General features: G+C 37.3%; 1 pseudogene; it reads left to right on the top strand.

The window, feature by feature from the left end:
* Positions 1-5,898: 5,898 nt before the first annotated feature.
* LOC149174328 (uncharacterized) overlaps positions 5,899-8,702 on the top strand; it is a 42,943-nt pseudogene continuing 40,139 nt past the window's right edge.

Raw genomic sequence — 8,702 nt, 5'->3', positions numbered from 1 at the left:
CATAATGAAATTCGAGTTTGGCACAAAGGAATTTAATTTGTATTATCCCCACGGTATTTTCAAAGACCACTCTAAGAGAGTTTACTTTCCATGGATCCATGGAAAATTTCATTTTCCAGAGAAGGATCCTTGGAGGTACTGCTACAATGCCTCCAAACTCAATGAGTCAGTCAATATAGAAAGAGCTTGTAAGGCTACTCTATAGACAACAACAACTACGAAAGCAACAAAAACAACCTCAAAAGGCAACAATCTAGTGCAGGACAAGGGAAAGAGGAAGATTGTCGATGATCTAGAGGGATAGGAAATCTAAAAAATGATGGCAGATCTATTTCAAAAAAGACAGCTTTGGAAGTGGAAGGAAAGAGGGAGCAATGGACGAAGAGAGAAAAGCAAAGGTTGTAGGAAGAAAAAGTGAAGTTTCAAGTGATAGAGAAGAAGTTGAAGGAAGAATAGGAGTTTATTAGGAGAGAACGATAAGAGAATTAGAAGTAGGAATAAGAACAAAGGAAAGGAATGATGACATAATCAATAGCGTCGATATAGGTGGATGAGCCGGAATAACCAGCAGCTGAGGAGGAAGGTGAACATATGCATGATCAGAAGCTTTCTCAACAGATTGAGAAAATTATCGAAGTGACAGACATGGAGTTGGAATATGAGCCATATATTGAAGACACTAACCTAATTTCGATAGAACCATAGGTCATCCCTTAGTCTCCATCACCTCCAGTTCAAAAAACAAGCTCGAGTGAGAAAGAAGACATTTTTCTCCTTGATGATGATCCAGCCATGGATGTGTACAATATATCATTCAATGGTTCGTAGAAGAGGATTGTATGAGTGTAGAGGAAGCACTTTCTAGATGATCATGCATCACATGCATTCATCAAGGAAAGGGTTATAGTGGCAGACACCAGGAAGCATCCAACTACCATTGCCCAACCCAGCTTGGTCTATGCAGGAGAAACAAAATCAAATTTTCATTATCTGACGATCGAGAATGAGAAATTGGGAAAGAACTTGTAGGCTTATAGGCAAGAGGTAGAACAACTCTGAGCATCAACACATAATGTAATTTCCACATTGGGGGAAATTGGGATAGCGATACTTGTTGAAGTATCAACACTTGGTGATACCATATGGAAGATCTATGATGGATTTGTCACCATGCATAAAGTAGTTGTCCATTTGCATGGCCTCCAATGGCGAAGCAAAGAGTTTGTTCAAACTCTCAAAAACATACATGCTTCCATCACCCATGTACAAGAGTCGACAATGCAGTACAAAGGGGCCCTACTTGACCTAGTGAAGAAGATGAAGCCAAAGGAAAAGATGGAGAAAGTAAAAGTTTGAATGTTGATTCAAAACAATGAGCATCTCACTTCATTCATCAGCAACACACATGCCTCATGTGTGGTTGTATAGTAGTTTGGATGTCTTGGTGAGAAAACACCAGATCCCATCAATCGGTTCCCTCACCAATGCTAAACCCAAGAACCCAATTAGGCTAGAGATTGATGAGTACTTGGACCAGCTAAGACGAGAAGCCACCAGGGAAGACTTGGAGCTGAATGCACACAACATGTAGAAGTACATCGGTGGTCCTATCAAGATCAAGACAATGTTTCTCATGCTTTAGAACGAGTTGGACACAGGTTCCAAGACAATATACCTTGATGCCATGAAGGCTATAGTATGCTTCCAAAAAGACATCGTTAAGAAATTTGGGGACACTATCAAATAGTACCAAGCTTGCAACCAATATTTGACCGAGAAGAAGCAAGTGGAGGTTATTGAGCTGGAATTACCCCAAACTCCATAATCATAGTGTCGTGTCTTGTTAGGTTGTTTCTACCCTATTTTGTCTTATATGGGTACGTGGAAAATGTAATGTTATTTCTAATTATGTTGTAAGTGAAATTCCAAGTGTCAATATTGGAATATGAAAAGTCACCATGTAATGTAATGTGTCATTTAGTGAATAAGTTTGTCATGAGGGTAGTCTGAAGGCCACAAAGGGGAGTTGAAGAGTCATCCCCTCTTATTATAAATAGAACCTGATAACTCATGTAACATGCTTTTGGGAGCCAATCTTTTGGCTAGGCTTAGGCTTAGAAAGAGCTTGAGAGTAATGTGAAGAGCCTTGGCTTCTCCATAGCATAAAGCGAGTATATTTCTTTTGAGGAGAAGGTATTCTTGACTGTATTGTGCCACTATTGGGGCTAGTGGTCTTCAATGGTGTATGTATGGATGGAACTTTCAATTATAATAATAATATCAGATCAAACACGCTTTCATGCATATATTGTTAATATAGTAGGACTATTATTGTTGTATTAGCAATGTATGTTATTTACCTTATGCATATGCTTATGAACTACTTTGTATGCATTTGTACGAATCTTGTTGAATGTGTGTTGTTGGATTAACTCATCATTTTAAGTTGTGGACTATTCTCCATTTTAGCTTGTGATATCATTTCCCTCATGTGTTCCTTTCAAGCTACGTACTATTACAAGCTTCCAAGGGGAACACTTCTTGTTCCCCTCCATGTGTTAGAACCTTTATGGGTCACACACTTTCTCTTACGCAAAGTTATCATACTTTCCTCTACGTATTTTTGCAGTCAAGGCATTACATTATGACCCACTGTTGGGACTCCTACTCCAAACGATGTGAGGTCTAGTTGGGACTTCATATTGGGCAGATCCCCTAAATTTCGTCGAGTCATGCACCGTCAATATTTCTGGAGCTAGAAGGAGGGATAGATGACAAGCTGATCCCTTGAAGTTTGTTTTTAATTTATGCACATATTTCATGACTGCTTCCCAAATCATAACCCTAAAATGTTTTTCTAACTCTACACATTTTGAAGTGCCAGTGAGAATTTTAAATGACTTGTCTAGAATTAATTTCAATGGCGAGGGTGGGATAACCTTGCTTAGGCACGATGTTTCTTTTCTTAGTTTATGTGACAGGCATGACATTCTGTTTGAGGATATTCCTTGTGGGTTGTTTGCCCTTATGTTCAAAGGGTGCACAAAGGAATGGTGTCACACATTTCCCGCGGCCTCTATAAACTATTTCACTCAGTTTGTTATTGAAGCATGTCATGATTTCGTTCTTTATGATCGTAAAATCCCTTAATAGAAAAATTTTAAAATTGAAAAAATCACCTGACGAATCTCTGCAAGATTTTCATAATCGTTTTCTTCACTACTGTTTTGAATTTCTTGAAGATGAAGTTGACTGGAAATTATTGGATGAAATATTTCAATATCTTGTTCATGTTTCTAAAAATCTACATGAGTTAGAATCTTTCGAACCCCTCCCAACATACCTTGGTGTTAGAGCTTCTAAATATGATACAGACAAGGTTTTTATCCCAAGTGACCCTCTATCCCCTTCTCATCAAATAGCTCTAGCTCCATAGTTCAAGGTGGGAGAAGTTAATAATCCACCTGTTTATCTACCTCCATCTCCTTCTACCTCACCTGCTCAGAATTTCTATGCAGATTTGGAATGTAACTCTGATGGTTATCATGAGATGCTATCTCCTCATCCTCTGTCTTTCAGTCTCTTTCATCCTCCAGATTTTGAATTTTTTTTGTTCATTTGTCTCAAATCCTTCTTGTGATGTTCATGAGGATCAAGTTATGAATGGAGGTGGTGTTGAACAACCAGCCTGCAATATCATTTTTGATGAGCCTGTGTGGGAATCTGAACAAGAATCTACGGTGAAGTATGACCTCCTTCCTTCCACACCTCGTTCTCTTTATCCTGTCATATTCCACGGTTCTATTATTTGTGTTCAATCTTCTAAAAATTCATTTCCATATGTTTCTAGTTTCGATCATTCGCAGAATACGTGGAATGCCAGTTTTTCATTTCAATGTGGAGAGGATAAATATACCTTCCCTTATCCTCTCAATCTCTCATCTTATCTTTCCCAAAAAATAGAGGGTCATATTTCACATTTTTCATCATCCCCTCTGTATGATTTGTTAGATCATGAGGATGCCTCTATTTGTCATCTTGAAATTTTTTATCGTGGTTGTTGTGATCTTTTCATTCATTTGATCAATATTCTAATTCTCCCACTATTGATCTTTCTAAGCCACTGATATTTGATGATCCATCTCCTGATGAATTGGAACATCCCCAAGATGTCGCAGCACTTCATCCTGAGCTAATGGTTATATCAGGTTCTCTTAGCCTTGAGGTGAGTTCCACTTCGGATCAGGAATGTTTTGAATCTATCAAGGCTCTTCGTCACTCTATTGTTCACATTGAAAATCAATCTATAATACCGTTTTCACATCCTCCATAAGTATCACACAATCCTATCACTCAATCATTGGAGAAGTCATACGTAGCAAGTACTGTTGCAAAATGGAAGTTTTATTCTTTCTTCATGTTTGACCATTTCTTAAGTTTGAAAGTGTGTACATGCTTGACTTCCACCCATAATGTGTTAGGACACCATTGTACATCTGCACAATGCCTCTCATGTGCTTTCCATTTTTACTTTTCTGTGGATGCATTCAAGTTTCGAACGTTCTAGTTTGCATTGTTTTATCTTTATTATTTGTTAGTTTTCTTGCATATATTTCTTGTTGGTCTTGCTCTCGCCTTCATGGGCCAACCAATGCGTTGATGGTTCCATTGGAAGTATCATTTTATGTGAGTTGGCCTATGTTATTCTTAAGTTAGGAGTAGGAGTATCTTTTCTTTTACTTTTTTGTTTCTTGATTTGTTTACTTTTTCTTGATTATTTCCTTTATTTGTTTGCTTATGCACTTGTAGGTTAGTTTTTATATGAAACCATGTTTGGCTTCTTAGAAAAGTAGGGTGAATTCCAAGAGGAACTTGTACAACTATCAACACTTATTTATCTGTCTATTCCCTCTCTTTATGTGAATCTTGCATTTCTTTTAGTCGATGACATCTTGATGTAAAATGCGTTCCTTTCAAAGAGAGTCACGGTGAAATCATGATGCTTGAACTTTTAACTACTACCACCTACTGTAATCAGTTTTCTTTCTTCATTTAAGCTTTGTCAACTAAACCAAGTAGAGTAAAAAGAGGGGAAAACCTTGACAAGTATGTCATATATATACATATATATATATATATATAGCCTTCTCTGAAGGGACAACCTCTTTTGCTATCAATAAGTAGGGATCCATCTTCCGCCTCATGAAATAAATAAGTTCCTATGCGCAGTTCTTTGAAAAATGAAAAAAATGAAAAAAAATTGAAATAAAGGGAAAAATAAGAGAATTTTTGTTGTGGAGCTTGATTATCTTCTATATTCAAAGGTATTGCCGCATTGGACCCTAGTTCGAAATGGGGCGGCAATGCCTCCCGTAAAATATTCGCTGCAGGGGGGGTCCCCGAAGCTAAGAATAGATGTAAAATTGCCTTGTAAAATGTTGTAATTTCGTAGTCAATCTAGGTCGTTCATTAGGCGGAGATCTGACGGTAGAAGTTATGTTTAATTTATGGTTTCTTGCGCTAGAAGGAAACCGATCGCTATATATGAGAGAATTGTATTACATCTATGCAGATTGGTATTCTGAGTGAGGAAGAGAGAGGAGATTGAGAGCGAAGAGGGAGTTACAGTAGATCTGCTATAGGTTGTATCTTTTTAGTTTGTTGGATAATATAAAAAGAAGGACTAGCTATTTCTCCATGGACGTAGCCCAAACTGGGTGAACCACATATATCTGTGTCTCTCTTGTTTTATGCATTTTCTATGTTTATATTTCTACAATATTTTATGTGTTCCATTGCTTTGTAATATATAATTTTCTAACAACTGGTATTAGAGCCCAAGGTCTATTTGGCTGATAAACTCGCAGGAGAGAAGGGTTCTTGGTTCGAGTGGAAGCAATGGAAAAAGATGGTAGGTTTAGGGTCAAAAAATTCAACGGCCAAAACTACCAGCTATGGAAGATGCATATGGAAGATTATCTATATCAGAGAGATCTGTACCAACCATTGAGTGGAAAGATAAAGAAGCCGATGACTATGACAAACACAAAATGGGATATCCTCGACAAAAAAGCACTTGGAATAATACGGTTGTGCATAGCGGTGTCGATAGCGTTTAATATTTAAAAAGAAACAACAACAGAGGGTTTAATGTCGACATTGGCCAAAATATATGAAAAACCCTCGGCCTCAAATAAGGTATTTCTTATGAAGCATTTATTTAATATGAATATGTTAGAAGGTGGATCTGTTGCTGATCATTTAAATGAATTTAATACAGTTACTAGTCATTTAAGTTTTGTAGGGGTAAATTTTGATGATGAAGTTAGGGCTCTTTTATTTTTGTGCTCATTGCCAGAAATTTGGAATGGTTTAGTTATGGCCATTAGTAACTCTTTCTCTGGATCTAGTACTTTAAAGTTTGATGATGTTGTCAGTGCAATTCTTAGCAAGGAAATGCGACAGAAAAGCTCTGGTGAGACATTAGGTAATGCTTTGACTACAAAGACTAGGGGAAGAAAAATGGAAAGAGGAAAGAGCCCTAGATATCGAAGTAAGTCAAGAAAAGGAAGATCCAAGTCCATATCAGGGATAGTGTGCTAGAAATGCAGGAAGAAAGGACACCTAAGGAAATACTGCAAGTCTCGAAAGCGAAAAGAAGGAGATGTGCAACAAGAAACTAATCATGAAGCAAATGTAACAGGTGATGTGTTGTAAGATGCTTTGATTCTTTCATTAGAAAATATTATTGATGCCTAGGTGGTATATCCAGGGGCCTCATTCCATGCCACACCTGATAGGAAACATTTTTATGATTATGTTCAAGGAGATTTTGGATAGGTTCGATTGTGTGATGATAAACCCTGTAAAATCATTGGAATGGGTACAGTTTTCATAAAACAGAAAAATGGAAATTAGTGGCTATTGAAGGAGGTAAGGCATGTTCCAGATCTGAAGAAAAATTTGATTTCAACAGGGTATTTTGGAGGTGAAGGTTGCGTAAATACTTTCACAGATAAAACCTGGAAGGTCACTAAAGGATCCCTGGTAATAGCGAAAGGAGGAAAGGTTGGTACATTGTATTTATGAAATGGTATTTCTAATTCTGTTAATGCTTTAACCTCTACAGGAGAAGATACGGCATTGTGGCATCATAGGCTTGGGCACATGAGTGAGAAGGGGATGCAGATGCTTCACTCAAGAAATTCGTTGCCAAGTTTGAAGCATGTTGATTTAAAATTCTGTGAGAATTGTGTTTATGGAAAATAGAAGAGAGTCAGATTCCTTAGAGCTGGGAAAGAAAAGAAGAGCGAAAAAATAGAGCTTGTGCATACAGATGTATGGGGACCTGCTCAGGTGTCATCTCTTGGTGGCTCTCGTTATTATGTTACTTTTATTGATGATGCAACCAGAAAAACCTGGATTTATTGTATTTGAAATAAATCTAATGTATTTGATACTTTCAAGAAATGGAAAGCTTTGGTTGAAAATGAGATAGGAAAAAGGTTGAAGTGTCTCATATCAGAAAATGGAGGTGAATATTGCAGCAAATAGTTTGATAGGTATTGTTCAGAGAATGGAATTCGTAGAGAGAAGACAGTTCCAAGAACACCACAAGAAAATGGTGTGTCAGAAAGGATTAACAAGGCAATCATGGAGTGTGCAAGGTGTATGAGATTGCAAGCAATATTGGCTTTACAATTTTGGGCAGATGCTGTAGATACTGTTGTTTATCTAATAAATAGAGGGCCTTCAAGTTCCTTGGATGGTGGTATCCCAGAGGAGGCATGGACAGATAAAAAGTTAAATTACTCTTTTTTAAAGACTTTTGGTTGTGAAGCCTTTGTCCACATTAATAAAGAAAATATAACAAAGCTTGAGGCAAAATAAAAGAAATGTACCTTTATTGGAATGGTGTTAATGATTTTGGTTATCCCTTTTATGATTATGAAAAACACAAAATCATTAGGAGCAGAGACATCATATTCAATGAAAAGGTTTTGTATAAAGATCAGTTGCAGGAAAAGAAACAGGAAAAGGAAAACAGAGAATACGTAGTGCTTGACAAGATCATAGAAAAAGTGATGGTGCCTGAAAATCATAATGATCAACACCCAGAACAACAACCACAACAACAAAAAGCACCTCAAACACCTGAAAGTGGTGTTAGAAGATCTACCAGGATAAGTAGACCCCGTGAACGATACTCTCCTTCATTATATTATGTATTGTTGACTGATTCTGGTGAACCAGAATGTTATGAAGAAGCAGTGCAGGTAGAAACCAGGAAGAAGTGGGAGCAAGCCATGAAAGAAGAGATGGACTCCTTAGCACATAACTAGACTTGGGACTTAATCAAGTTGCCTGCAGGTAAAACAGCATTGCAGAATAAATGGGTTTACAAGTTGAAGGAAGAAGATGGAGGTAGAAAAAGGTATAAAGCTAGAATTGTGGTGAAAGGGTTTGCACAGAAAAAGGGTATAGACTTTGATGAAATATTTTCTCCTGTTGTTAAAATGACTTCAATCAGAACTATTTTAAGTCTAGTAGCAGTTGAATATTTTCATCTTGAGCAGTTAGACGTAAAGACAACATTTCTCCATGGGGATTTGGAGGAAGAGATATACATGCAGCAGCCACAAGGATATGAGGTAAAAGGGAAGGGAAACTAGTGTGTAGGTTGAAGAAGAGCTTGTATGGTT

The sequence above is a fragment of the Pinus tabuliformis genome, chromosome 4_1 (genome assembly GCF_031772625.1).
Source record: "Pinus tabuliformis cultivar Carrire ecotype Pingquan chromosome 4_1, CPIR1, whole genome shotgun sequence".
NCBI classification, from domain to species: Eukaryota; Viridiplantae; Streptophyta; class Pinopsida; order Pinales; family Pinaceae; genus Pinus; species Pinus tabuliformis.
This window is presented reverse-complemented; position numbering and strand designations above follow the sequence as displayed.